Raw genomic sequence first — 15346 nt, forward strand, 5'->3', positions numbered from 1 at the left:
AGAGGCATCACAGTGGTGTAGGGAGTGGACTATTTTGAAACCCTCTCATCCAGCCCATCAGCTTAAGTAGTTCCTTTGTGAAACTTGCAGTCCCCTGGAAGGAACCCCAGTCAAACCACAAATTCCCTTGTTAAACTCATATGCAAACCCTTGAGCAACTTAGCCTCAGTCAAACTGTAACAGAGAGTTTTAACGGTGGGGGAGGACACAAATGGGTGTTGATTATGACACTAATGACTATGTGCAAGGGGAAGGCTAGTGCATGGTATTGTGGCAAAGAGGGGAAAGTGAGGGGTCAGAAATGAGAGGCGGACTCAAAGTGGTAGTGTTTTCAACATCAGACATCTTTATTAAAATAAAAGGGTTGGATAAAGGCCTCTCTGCCCCTATCCTAAAGAGATTTTCCCTACCGAGGAAACTAAAACTAAAGATCAGCATGTATCTTGTCTTCAAAATCATATACACTGTCCTTTTATCCAAAATACTAATCTCACCCTCACACTAAAATGAACAACTAAAGGTTTATCGGAAGTGTATCTGATGTAGCTTTGATAAAAAGTGTTAAAATCCCCTCTACGTGAGGAGCAGCCCATTTTGAAATTTAAATCCAACTACATCAACCTGCTGAAGTCTGCCAATGACTAGCCAATGACTAGCCCACCAGCTTTTATTTAATTCCCGAGACCTCCTAGTGTAGATATGTTATAGACCCGCCTATTTGTTGCCCATGTGTACATTTTCATTTCCTCCCTCTGGCTAGAGTCTCAACGTCCTGCTAGTGCCTGTATATATGCTGTCCTCCTTGTAAATCTGTATATATTTTGCCTGTATGTTATCTGCATTTGACTATCTTCGGCCTGTATATATTTTGCTCTGCATGTAATCTGTAACCTTGTAACTTAAGCCTTGCATATTCTGTACTGCTGCGCCTGGGTACCTTCGGGTTTGGTGCGCATTATAAGTGTATAAAACAAACAAACAAACAAACAAACAAACAAAAACAAATAGATACATTCAACAAAACATTGTCTCTTTCAAACAATAACTCCTTAATGATGGCAAAAGTGTCTCTTTCAAGCAACCTCTTCTTGAGGATGGCAAAACTTTCTCTTTCAAGAAACCACTTTTTAAGGATGGCAAAGGTGTCTCTTTCAAACAACCACTTCTTTGGTCCCTTATACCCTATTCAGTAAGTTTCTGCACAAACAGTATGTTCCACATCATTCAGCCCTTTTTTAGGTTTCTTGGCACTGAGTTCACAAACTAAAGGGGTCTTATTCACAATGAGATGTTCCATCTAGGGTTCTCTTATAATCTCTTTGATATTTTAGCAGATTTCTGATGTATTTGTCCATCAGAAATCCTCCTGTGAGCTCTTTAGTTGTCTCTTTATATCCTTCTGCCAGGTATTTTGATTGTAACATTTCACAGCTTTCACTTGCCTATTTTGATTCATTTGTTTTGCCGTATGTTCTGCAAAAGTAAGTTCGTACATTTCTTTCTATCGCTTCAGTGGACTTCCTGGTATACCCCCCTGCCAGGAATCATTTAGTTGGTTTATCAGATCCAGGTATTTTCCCACAATGTCAACGTGCTTATTTAACTTCAATCTGCCAGGACTTCTTTTCATCTGGTTCTTACAGATCATCTGGTATACTCTCCTGCCAGGTATCTGCCCACAATGTCTTATTCCTCTGTATATTTCAAACAGATTGCCTGGTGTACTCCCCTGCCAGGAATCCCTTTCAGGGGCTTTCAGATACTCTGGTATGCTTCTCTGCCAGGTATCCTCTCCCCAAACACTCATTGCCTGATGTGCTTAGTACACCAGCACTTCTTTTCATGTTCTCACTGTCTTTCAGTATAGCACAGTTGTATTCTTTCACTGTCTATACTTTCTTGGCTTAAAGTACTACTTGTTCCCATTTTCCCCACATTGACATCTCATATATGGAGACTTGTTCAATTTCGGCCTTTTAACTTCTTCATTATTATTCATATGCTTTTGGTAACCCTTGCTCCAACTTAGTATTCATTGGCTTGTGGCCATACTTGCTCCAACCTTCCCCATTTTGGCATCTCATACATGTGAACTTGGTCACATTTTGTCATTGTATTCTACTTAGTCGGTATTCAAAATAAGTTCTTAATGGCTCACATGACTGTCGGTACACCCCGGGGTCCCCAACATCTCTGGGCAGACTCACTGGTGTCTAATAGCGTTCCTGACCAATGGCATGTTGCTGCAGTGATGTGTTCACTGTGGGACAGCATTTTGCACCGTGCAGACCTTCTCTCAGCTCCCCTTGCAGCTCTGCATTCACTCGCCGGTAAGCCCGCTACATCTGGACACGACAGCTCTCTCAGTAGCTTTGCTGCTGCTGCTGGCTCCCCAGCGGTTCTCCCATGGTGCCTGCTGTGTCTTCTGTGGCCTCACGCCACGCCAGTAGTTACTGCTGGCGAGCAGCAGTCGGAAAGTGTCTTCTTTCTACTGCACGGTCCATTCCCGTGCTGCTGCCTTCTCCCTCGGTTCTGCTTCCTTCTTCTTCCGTTCTGCTTCTCTTCTTTTCTTAAATGCGGACACGTTTTTCTAAACGTCCCGCACACTTGGCCCTCATCACAACAACTAGCCTGCATGTTCAGCTTAGTGTTTCCTTTGATCCACATTAACTCCTTCTCCCTCTTCCTCGTCTCAGTACTTGAGGCTTTATGGGAGTTGGAGTCCATAGGATTTATAGGACAATTTTTTGATTAGGATATTTGGTTAGCACAAAAACATCAGAGAGAGGTGATGTTGTGTGTATTATGTATATATGAGGTGTGAATGGTATTCTGCCTAGAATGTTCCGCAGGAGACGGTTGGGGGTTTTACAACAGGAGGGATTTGTAGAGTGATAACTAGCCATTAAGAGTTTAAAAATTATGGGGTCTGGGAAGGGAAGAATACTGCGTCTCTCCTAAAGGGATCACCACCTTCCCCCAAAAGCCGCCTCCTCCCATGTGATCCTCCCTCATAAAACCACCCTGTTACACGCACAAAGGGCACCCACTTACTGGTCCTGCATGGATGTTGGCGGGTTTTCCCACTTTGACGGCTGCTTGACTCCATCGGCACTTGGTGGCACGTACTGCAGGCTGTCGTTTACAGCAGGTGCACTGTGTTGCTTCTCGTGCAACCATTTCCCTTTCGGTCACCATGGGGACAGTTGCGCTTCCTTGGCCCTGCCTGTATTCCCAGCACGCTATCTCTGCCTTGTTTGGGCTCTACTCTCAGTATAAAGGCAATCACAGCTGTGACAACCACATGTCTCAACGCTCCCCAGTTCTTTAGCTGTTCTGGCTCTCAGCTCTTTATTTTCCAGTCCGTCTGGTTTCCTTCTGCCTTGCCAGTACTCTGCCTTTTTCTCGCTAATTCTAGTCTGGTTGGGAGACTTGTTTTCTTTCCGTCTCCTTCCCTCCTGACTACTCTTTACCTACCATCTACCCCTTTCTCTTGGTTGGGTTCAGCCCGACTCCATGGACCCTGTTCTTCTAATCTTTTTGATCTTGATTGATTCCATCATTCAACCTCCCAGTTCAGTGCTTGCAGTGCCCTGCCACCACGCTAATACTGGGAGGTGAGTCCGTGGTGTTGGGGATTTCAGTTCTACTATCTCGTGTGTTACAGTCCATAAGAGGTGCTTGGCGTTCACCTTATTCACTCTGGCGCACATCAAAGACAACGCTTCGCCAAGACGGATTCAAGACCAACATTGAGAGGATCCAACATCAGAATTGTCACGGAACTCAGATTTTTCCCATTCACGTGAAGCTGTGCTTAACAGATTGAGACGCCTCTCACCTGACCCTGCCATGGACCCTGTCCAACAATTAAGAGAAGAGCTTGATGCGCTACGCACTGAGGTGGTGGCTGTGCGGCAGGAGAACACTGCATTACGAGCTGCCATAGCTCGTGGTACTACCACTGAAAGCGCAATGGTGCATACCTCTGCTATGAAGTTCAACAGAGACCCTTGTAACCTTTGCAAAGTCCAGTTTTTGTTCCGTCCAGCTCAATTTTCACAAGCGAAGGCTAGGATTGGGTACATCTTGAGCAATCTTACAGGAAATGCCATGGCATATCTGCCAACAATCCCCTATGCAATAGTTTTGAAGGATTTGAAAAGGCCTTCCTTGAAGCATTTCAAACACCCAATCAACCAAGTGTCCAAAGTCCAGAACCAGTTGGTGGACATCTGTCAAGGGACTCAAGATTTGGCCATGTACATCAGCCGGTTCCATCAACTTGTGGCTGACGCTCAGTGGCCAGAAGTAAAGCAACAGACCCTGTTTCATAGAGGGTTAAGAGAAGAATACAAGGATGAGCTGGATCACATTCCAGAACCAAGTGATCTCCAAGCCCTGATCGAACAAGTAATGAAGATTGATTATCGGTTGTCGGAGAGACAAGGTGAGAAGAAACGTAATACAGATAGTATACCCTTCTGTAGGTTGCCCACAACCACAGCCTCTTGTTGACTCCTCCACTTGGGAACCCATGCAGTAGGGAGCCTTTAGGGGACCTTTGTCAAAGGAAGAAAAGAAAAGAAGAAGGACGCAGCAACTCTGTTTGTATTGTGAAGTATCAGGACATTATCTGGGGTCTTGCCCACTCCATCCAGTTAAATCAGGGGGAAACTAGCAGGCTTGTTGTCACCAGGGAAGACGTCAATGAGTCCAACTGAGATCCCTGGTCTTCCCGATACCAATGCATAACCCATATCTGCTTTAAGTCTGCTAGTACTGGCAATCGAACATGAGACGTTTAATCCCTGCAAGAAGATCCAAACTTAGGCCTTACTAGATTGTGGGGCTTCAGCCAACTATCTGGATCAGTCTTTTGCAGAGGGCAATGGAATCACTTGGGTCCCTAAGGCAGAACAAACCATGGTGGAAGTCAGTGATGGTACTCCGTTAGCTTCTGGACCCATTCATCTGCAATCTACGCCTCTCCTTTGCATCATTATCCAACATCAAGAAAACCTGCTTTTTTACATCATTGGAGCACCTATACATCATGTGCTTTTGGGGTTACCTTGGCTGATGTACCATAATCCTTTCATCAACTGGACCACGCAAACATTAATATTTGGATCCAACTGCTGTACTTCGACATGTTGTTAGACTGTTAGGAGCAACGTTTTTCCTCTTGTTGGTACTGGTACTCACAATTGTTATCAGATGTGATCCTTGTCTATGGTTCCCCCTGAATATCATGCCAAGTTTGAAAAGGTCTTCTCCACTCCTGACGTGATTCCTTTACCACCCCATCGTCTGTTCGACTGCGACGTGCAGCTGGAATCCGGAAAACCTATACCACATGGTAGGTTGATTCATTGGGCCTCATTCCGAATATGGCGGTCTGGAAATAACTGTGCCGGTAGCACTGTATCAGCACCCTTTTCCAGACCAGCACACTATGACCCGCGATGTCGGAAACTATGTTTCTGCAAACATGACCCATGGTGCTACCGTTGCGGGCAGCACCGTAAATGCCAACATCAGCTGCCCCCGATGCCACTGCCAGAAACAACGGCATGATGAAAGTATGGCATCATCACGACTTCCCTCAACACAGAAACACTGGCATAAAAATGCTGGTGCCAGTGTCAACACCGCACCGGAAACAATGGCATTGTGGAGCAGGCGTTAAGCAGTCTCAGGTGTGCAGCAACAGGCCACAGGTGGACATAATTAGCCCAACTGCACACCATGAGCACTGTGAATACTCAAAATTACAACACGCTCACCTCACACACCTTCCAACACAACCATGCTGGCAGCTGCAGTAGCGGTCATGGAGCTGGGCCCTGCGTGCAGGGATCCAATATGAGCTGGAATTGGAAGAATCAGACAGACAGAGGGGGTGGCGAAGGCGCAGGAGGAGAAGGAGGAGGATGATGGCCATGTAGGTCAACAATGGGCAGCAGGTAGCACCCCGCAGGTAGTCACCCATACCCTGTATAGGGGCCACACCCTGGAACCTCACAGACACGCATATCCACACGCTGTATCGTCTGGACAGGGCAACCATAACCATCATAGTGGACCTAATCCAGGACGACATCCTGAGCCTAATTGGCATCCGGACCGTCATCCCCCACTTGCTCAAGGTAGTAGCGGTGCTGCATTTCCTGGCCACCGGCACCTTTCAACACACTGTGAGAGAGCAGCACAGGATATCCCAGCCCTCTTTCTCAAAGGTGCTAGTCCAGGTTCTGGATACCCTCCTACGTCACGTGTCTGACAACATTGCCCTCCCCAGAACACTTTCCCAGGTCAATGCCACAAATGTCGGCTTCCATGCCCTGGCAGGCATGCCGAATGTGATAGGAGCGCTGGACTGCATGCACGTTGAGCTGGTGGTCCAAGATGCCAATGAGGAGGTCTACCGCAACAGGAAAATGTACAACTCATTGAACCTCCAGGTTGTGTGTGATGCAGACCTCCTGATAACACACTGCAGTGCATGTTTCCCTGGATCCATTCACTACTCCATTCTGCTGCATAACTCCATGCTCAATGGGTACATGGCATGATACAGCAGAGAGCGGACCTGGCTGTTGGCTGAGTGAAAGTACCTACTCATAGCATGTGCACTGTGAAGGAGTGGAGGGTTGTCCACTGTGTGCATGTGCGTTATGCAACAGTATGTAAACAGATTGCATGCATGGGCTGGAGGGCATGTTTGGCATGTGGAGCATGGGCAAATGGAAGCATGCACCATCACAATTTGTGTACAGATGGACAGGCACATCACATGCAGCACAGGTACCAGAATGCATTGCCTCATGCCACCTACCCCAGCATGTTCACACTGAGTACATCCACCACTGCCTGCGTCACATCCATGTCAGCCAAATTTGACCTACCTTCCATCCAACAGTGCAGTCCACAGCATGAAGCCAGGTGACTTGCCTGTCACGCGCACCTACCCATATGCATGTTAATATGAATCTGAATGATGAAGGAACACAGAATAGCGAATGGGACAGATGACCGATGTACAAGATGCAAAAGCAAATAAACATGACACACATCATAGACAGTGTTGAAGCCTGTGGCGCCATATGGGTAATGGCAAGGTGGGCATCATATGGTGTGGGTAATGTGGGTGCAACCCACCCCCCCTGCAATACAACACCCCATTAACTAGGGTCAACTGTGCCATTTGCTACCTCTTGCGGCAATCACATGTGACACAGACCCACATCCAAACATGGCTGCATTGTCATTACCACCATAATGACTGCCCTCTTTATGTCTCTCCTATGCAGGTGAATCCGGATACCCCTTGCTGCCATGGCTCATGACCCTTGTCAGGCACCCACAAAATCAGCATGAGCATGCCTATAACCGTGCCCACAATCGGACAAGGTGCACCATTGAACAAACATTTGGACTCCTGAAGGCAAGTTTCTGCTGAAGTAGATCTGGAGTTGCCCTGATGTATAGCCCCGTGAAAGTGGGCAAGGTAGGCCTGGCCTGTGCCATGTTGCATAACATGTGCGTCAGGCGCAACATTCCCCTACCCCCAGACATTCCTCCAGCGGAGGGGGACGACGGCAGTGAAAGTGAGGCTGAGATGCCATTGCCCCATCGCAGGGATGATATGGACAGACGTGAGGCACGCTATCAACTCACCACAAACTACTTTTAGACACAGAGCACAAGCACATGGCCTGGGCCATACACCACAATTAACACCGTACAGTAAATAAATCACACTTGCACAAAAAGAATGAATGTTCAATCATGATTTGAAATGCAACACCCAGTGTATTGTAAAGAAATGAGAAGAAAGGAACTTGGGGACCAACACCCCTTCCCCAACTATTCCTCCCCAGACTCCTCCCAACTATCCCTCCACATACCCCCTCCACAACTTGTGACACAATGAGTCAGTTGAGACACACACATGCCACAGGTATGTCCAGGGCCTATGTACGTGACCGCTTGCCACACCGGACTGCCCTCGGGCCGTGTAGCAGACAGGCGCATCGACCTGTGCCTCGGGCTGCTCTGTAGCAAACTAGCAGGTGTTGAGCTGGTGGACGGCGTGTGTGATGAGTCACTAGGCCGTCGATCCATGGCCGTCTGCAGGGTCATTGCAAGGGACTCGGCCAAGGCCGACATAATGCTGTTTCCCTGGCGGGCCCTCCTTGCCAGGTCTACGATCGCTGACGTCACACGTCTGAGGGCACGACACTGCGACGCCCAGTGCCCTGCACCCTTTCCCGCATGAGCTGGGCCTCAGTGCGAAGCAGGGCTGCCTCTACCCGCATCAGGCGGCACTCCTGCAGGTGTTGCTGCACCAGGGCCGACAACCCTTCCTGCCTTTCTTCAATGCGGCACACATGGCCGTCGATGTCCCTGACACTGGGAAAGTGCAGGCGTGGGGGGCTGTGCCGATTGATGCGGCTGAATTCTGGCCGCTCAAATTCACTGTGATCTGAGGTGTCCCCCGTGTTTTCACCAGCATCATCAGCCGCTTCATTGTCGCTGGTGTCATGCTCATATAACAGTGGTTGTTGGGGTTGGGGAAATCGCTGTCCTCCTGCCGTCGCCCTTGTGGGCAATTGCGCCATGGCAGGGGCTGCAGGAGCTGTCGGGATGCTGGGGGCAGCTGTGACAGCCACAGTGGGTGCTGCCATGTTTTGGGTTGTGCTGCGTGGAGTTGACTGCCTTTCAGATCTGGTGCCCCTTGCGTTGCCTGGTCGGCCTCCATCCCTGTCAGATGATGTGCCTCAGGGTGGAAGAAAGGCATGATGTTAGGGACCAGAGTGGCTTCCAATTGCACTGAGACATGCAATTTGTTCATAGTGTTGCGTGCTATTGAGGGGACATGCTGTGGTACATGGCATGGTGCACTCATTAATGTGTTGTGTGGCCTCAGCTGCAAGGTCTGGGATGTTGGCACATGTGGCCCACTTCTACTGGGACTACTGGGGTGGTGACCATGCATCTCCGGGGGGCGGTGCACACAGCTCTGTCTGGGAGTGGGGTTTTGGGATGTGAAGGGGGAGTGTCGAGGGGTAAGGGGTTTGGAAGGTGCAAGACGCAAGTTGACAGGTGACAGGTCCAACATGTGAGTGGGTGCTTGGGGTAGGTCTGGCAGGGACATGGAAGGTCTATGCCCTCACCCTTCAATGGGCGGGTGGTCATGTGTGGGTGCAGTTGAGTGGGAGCTTTGTCAGGATCAGTTGAACCGCCTGTTCGGGGAATGGGTCAGACCCTAGATCGATCTGTTTGCTATGGCAACAAACTCCAAATGCCAGAATTTCGCCTGCAGGTTCCACCAGCCGAGGAGCTTGGGGGACGCGTTCTCCTTCCCGTGGGAAGGACTGTTTCTATACATGTTTCCCCCGGTCCCGCTCCTACTACGAGTCATCAACACACTCAGAAAGTGCCAATGCAAGATGATATTCATCGCCCTGGCGTGGCCGAGACCTTCTCAGCCTGTCAGCGGTGTCTCCAGTCAATTTGCTGGTGGTTCTGGATCTTCTCACCAAAGAGACAGGCGCAATCCTTCATCACGACCAGGGATCGCTGAACCTGAAGGCTTGGCTCTTGCAGCCTTAGAGGTTGGAGGTTATGAGTTACCAGCAGGCTGCAGGTAGGTCCTCGTCAAGGCCAGGGCGCCGTCGACCTTAAAGTGCTAAGGCTATAAGTGGAAGCGTTTTGCTACGTGGTGCTGGTCGCAGAAGATTTCCCCTATAAGGATCACAGCTTCACAGATCATTCCATACTTGCTATCCTTGGCAAAGGCTGGTCTGGTGCACTCCTCCATCAAGGTTCATCTGGCGGTTATCTCCCGCAACACCAGATCCCCAGGAAGATCCTTGCTCTGGTCCCACAGACTGGTCAAGGAGTTTTCCAAAGGACTTTTCTGATCTTTCCTGCCAGTGAAGGCTCCTGCCCCAGCGTGGGAACTCAATGTGGTTGTGACGAGGCTCATGGGGGCTCCCTTCGAGCCTATGCATCAGGCCCCACTCAAGTTTTTCTTGTGGAAGACGGCTTTCCTTGTGGCCATCACCTCTGCCAGACATATAGGTGAGATTTAGGCCCTATCCTGTAAGCAACCATACCAGACTTTCCACGAATCAAGGGTGCTACTGCTTATGCACCCCTCTTTCATGCCAAAGGCTGCGTCGGATTTCCACCTCAATGAGCCTTTGGTGTTACCTGTTTTCTTCCTGAAACCTTCATCGCCAGCGGAAAGGACCTTGTACTCTTTGGACGTTGCTCGTGCCCTGAAGTTCTACGTGACATGCACAAAGAGTTTTCGGAAGACTTCACAACTGTTTGTGAACTTTGGTCCTGGGAACCATGGGAAGGCCTTGTCCAAGGCTTCCATTTCAAGGTGGCTCTCCGGCTGCATCACACACTGTCATTGGTTGGTGAACCGACCGCTGCCCGGCAGTCCAAGAGCCCACTCCACCAGAGCGATCACTGCAAACACAGCATTCCTGCCTGGTGTGCCTCTACTGGACATCTGCAGGGCTGCTACGTGGAGGTCCATGCACACCTTCACAAAGTTCTACTGCATGTACAGGGATTCCAAGGAGTAGCCCAGAGTCGACCAAGCAGTGCTATACAACCTGTTTGCTTGAGGTGAGCTTGTTCCAGAGGTAAGAGTTAATTGCTTCTGCTGAGTCTTGCCACCTCCCATGGTTGTGTAATGTTGTACTGCTATGTATTTGTTATTCATGAGCATGTGAATCCATGCCACACCCCATGCTAGAGAAGGTTTAAGTTACTTACCTGTAACTATCGTTCTCCGGCATGGGTCTGGCATGCATTCACATGCAAACCCTCCTTCCGGCCCCTCTGCGGCTCTTCTTGGTCAAACTGCCACTTTACGTGCTTACCAGATCTGAAGATGGCTGCCAGGGGATGGGCATATGGAGAGGACTGTCCTTGGATGGGGGCAGTATGACCCAGAGGACAGTGAATGGTTTAGACGAGAAATACCGTTTTTTAAAATGTATTTATTTATTGTCATTTTCATCCATATACAATACAAACCAACATTCCCCCGCTGATCCCCACCCCCCAGTCACCAGAGATAGATCTTCCTTCTGGTTGTGTTATGTACTTTAGTGCATCATAGAATATCCAAAAGTCTTATTTTGTGGGGGCACCATTGTAGCATAAAGTCACTCTGTAAGTACGACAACACACTACCCCACTCTTGTGTAAATGCATCATGGGCCCCCTGAATTGTGTATGTCACCCATTCCAATGAGGCAAAAGACCATACTTTCCGGAGCCAATCTTGATTCGTTCGGATTTGTCATTGTTACCACATCTGAGCTATGACCAACTATGCTGCTATTATAAGAGTCATAACACCCCTTTTCTGGTCTTTTGAATATGTTTTACGGGAGAGGTCCCAAAGGCTGCATAACCAGACTTCTTTGTTCAATTTTTCAATCCCCCGGAACATCCCTCTCATCTGTAATTTCACTTCCTCCCAATAAAGTTGCAAAACTGGGCAATCCCACCAAATATGTGCCCAATCTCCTATGGTCTGACAACCTCTCCAGCATTGATCTGTTACCCAAGGGTACATTGTATGCAATCCCTCTGGGGTGTAATTGCCATTGAAGTATAACTTTATACCACATTTCCCTCAGCTGCACCGAGGGTGTTAGTCTCTGGACTGTTTCCCACATTTGAGGCCAGTATTCTGCTGATATTGTATACCTTAATGTTTCTCCCCATTTCCTCATATTTCCACTGGATTTGGGGAACCTGCTCTTTGAGAAAACCATATAATGTAGAAACAAATGTCTTCGAACCTGAGTGTGTCACAATATACGTTTTGAATGGCATTGAATGAATATCCGGGTTAATTAGCCAATGCTTTAATTGGTTATATTTGAACCTATCCCTTTCCTGGACCCCAAAGTCCTGCCTGCACTCCTCGAACATACAGAAGGTCTGACTTTGAAACATTTAGTGGATCTTCTGGCATCCCGCCCCCTTCCAAGCTGTGAATGCTTCTTTTCCCAAACCCGGTGGAAAATACAGATTCCCAAACAATAGAAAAAACGGTGATGGTAGTAATGTGAGGGCCCCCAGTCCCACTGCTAAATCCCAAACTTCCACCCCCACCATTTCACTATCCTGGACCCTTGGGTGTCTTGGCTTCTTATTAAGCCCCAGGAAGCCCGAAGGAGGCGATCTCACAACAGCCCTGTCCTTTCTGGCCTATATTTTCTGATGATTATCAGTAAAGCATTCCCTCAGCACCCAAACTTGTGATTCTTCATATTTTCTGCGTACATGGGGTAGTGCCATGCCTCCGCTCATCCTTGAGGCCGTCAGAGTTGACATTGCTACCCAAGGGGGTCTATTTCGCCAAATATATGAAGAGAGATGTTTTGTGATGGAGCTCATACATTTCCTCGCCCCCGGATTGGCAGCACCTGAAAATAATATAGGAGCCTTGGTAATATTACAATTTTTATCGTTGTCATCCTACCGACCCAGGATATTGCAAGAGGATTCCATTTCCTTAAGTCTGTTCTAACCTTATTGAGTAGCGGAATGTTATTTGCCCCGTATAATTGCCCTTTCGTGCTTGTGAGGGTTATTCCCAGGTATGAATCTCCTTTTTCTGCACTCTTCAACTGTGTTAGGGAGCTCAGGCTACCGAGTTTGTCGGGGTGGGTAGGTCAATAGGTTCAAAATCTCTGACTTTAGACTATACATTTTTAATTCTGACACTGCCCCAATCCCCTCTAATTCTTCCATCAAAGTCGGCACGGAATTACCCGGGCATATATCGCAACCAGCCTATCGTCAGCAAATGCTATCGCCTTATGTTCTTCTCCTGCCATTTCAATCCCCCTTATCTGGTCACTGCCAGGGATCTTTGCTACTAGAGGTTCTAAATATATCACGTATACATCCTTGCTTGGTCCCTCGCCCGAGTCTTGTTGTATCCGATCGAGTTCCGTTCACAGTCAGCCGAATTGTAGGAGACTTATAGTTGGCCCCGACCATCTGTAAATACTCCGTACCCAACCCCATGCATTCCACTGTGTGAAATAGAAAGGCTCATTCTACTCTGTCAAATGCTTTCTCAGCATCAAGGGAGACCAGCAGGGCCAGCTTCTGTGTTTTGCTTGTTTTCTCTATCAGATTGCAGATTCTACACGTATTATCTTGTGTCTGTCTCATCAGTATTAACCCTGACTGATCATGTTGTATTAATTTCAGCAACAGCATGCATAGTCTCCACACCAATATCTTAGTGCATTGTTTAGCATCAAGATTAATCAGTGCTATTGGTCTATATGAGCCCGGCAATGAGGGATCGTTACACTGCTTTGTAAGTACCACAATTTTCGCTTAGTTTATAGATCGCATAATAGAACCCTTTGACTTAAACGTGCTAAATAATTTTGTTAGCCTTGGGGCTAAAATATCCTGATATCATTTATAAAACCACGCCGGCTACCCATCCGAACCCGGAGCCTTGTTCTATGGCAACCATTTAATTGCCAATTTTACCTCTTCCTCCTGTATTTCCTTGCCTAAGGATTCTCTTTCTGCTTGAGAAATGTTTGCGAGTGGGACTTCCGATAGGAACTCTTCCTGTTGATCGCCCGAGGGGTTATCCGTAGAGTATAAGGACTGCTAGTATTCGTGGAATATTCCCCCAATAGCTTCATTCATCGTCTGCAACTCCCCTATTTTATTGTGAAGTCCCAAAATCGCCTGGGATCGACCTTTATCCTTTAATTGTCTGGCTAACAGCCTGTCCGTTTTATTGGCCTTTATATAATACCATTGCTTAGTATATAACAAAGCTTTTTCAGCAAGCTTCATACGCATTATTTCCAACTGCCCGTGGACATACTTCAGAGCCCTGTGAAATGTTTTATTCTGACCCTTAGCCATTTCCCCTTGTATATTTCTTAATTTCCCCTCAAGTTCCATCTCCCTCATCCGCCTTTGTTTATCTTTTGCTGCTTTCATGGTTATTAGTTGGTCCCTCAGCACTACCTTAAATGCATCCCAAACCATTTCCGGGGCTACAACTGGGGTCTCATTCTCAATAAAGCATTTTTCTATCTTGTCTCTAATTCATTCTGCCATGGTCTAATCCTGCAATATTTCTGACGGGAATTTCAGCTTCCATGTGCCCCCCCGAACCTTCCCCATTGATATTGAAAATGACAACGGAGCATGATTCGACAAGGAGATAGATTCCAGCTCCTTACTGATCACTCTCCCTATCATTCGCGTAGAAACCCAAACATAATCTATCCTAGAGAGGGATGAGTGCACCTGTGATTAACACGTATATCCCTGGTCTTGTCCCTTCATTGTTTGCCACACATCATATCGGCCAGCATATTCATCTTCTTTTTAAGTGCTTTGGATGGAGTCTTAACCTGATGTACCAACGAGCACTCCTATCTAGCTTGGGGACACATGCCAAGTTGAAGTCCCCTACCAAGATTATGTCCCCCTTAGCAAAATCTTCCAGCCTCAATATTGCCCCTCTCAAAAACCCATCCTGACCTGTGTTGGGAGCATATACTGTTGCTAATGTATATTTATATGCATCTATAATGACATTCAAAAAGAGACCTCCCATCCGGATCTAAGCGTGACTCTGTCACATGTGCCCCCATCCTATCATGTATTGCAACGTGTACCCCAAGTGTTTTGTCCCCTGCATTTGCCTGGTATAGTTGTGAAAACCCCCTAATCTTCATGTTGCCCTTGTCTCGTTTCCTTATGTGGGTTTCCTGAAACATAACGATATCAGGATTTTCTTCCCTCAACAGCCCTTCTTTCTTCCTCTTTACATGGGTGTTCAGGTCCCGTATTTTAAAGGACTATATTATATTAAAGTTTCATCACTCCTATGAGCCCAGCGTGTTCTCAATATAAGCCAGCCCACCAGTTTCTTTGCACTTCCATCAGGTGACCCCCCCGCTCTTGTCCACTAAACAACCCCCAACAATACCAACTTCCAACAACCTTTATGCCCTTCTCTCACCCCCTGCCCCCCACCTTCCTCCCACACCCCCTTTTCCCTGAGGAGGGTTCAGATTCATAGGACCGCTCAGACTTATTGCCTACTGCACCTGACCCTCACAGACTCCCAGAGACATATCATGGGGAATACTAAACCCCACTCCCGGATCTGAAGCCTACTGCCCTCACAACAGGGCCCCTCCGGCTGCATATCAAACTGTAACGTATGTGATTATTATTCCTGGATGGTGGAAGCCCCCTTCAAGTTCTCAATGTCGATTCGCTTCCCCCCTTCCCAGTAGCT

At 47.8% G+C, this 15346-nt stretch overlaps 1 protein-coding gene across 1 annotated transcript in view; it reads left to right on the top strand.

Moving 5' to 3' along the window:
• The window catches only part of FAM178B (family with sequence similarity 178 member B), a 1611694-nt gene that overhangs the window by 867462 nt on the left and 728886 nt on the right, over window positions 1-15346 (top strand). The gene's annotated exons all lie outside the window — the stretch shown is intronic.

Source organism: Ambystoma mexicanum, chromosome 10 (assembly GCF_040938575.1).
Source record: "Ambystoma mexicanum isolate Mex_15411 chromosome 10, UKY_AmexF1_1, whole genome shotgun sequence".
NCBI lineage: Eukaryota > Metazoa > Chordata > Amphibia > Caudata > Ambystomatidae > Ambystoma > Ambystoma mexicanum.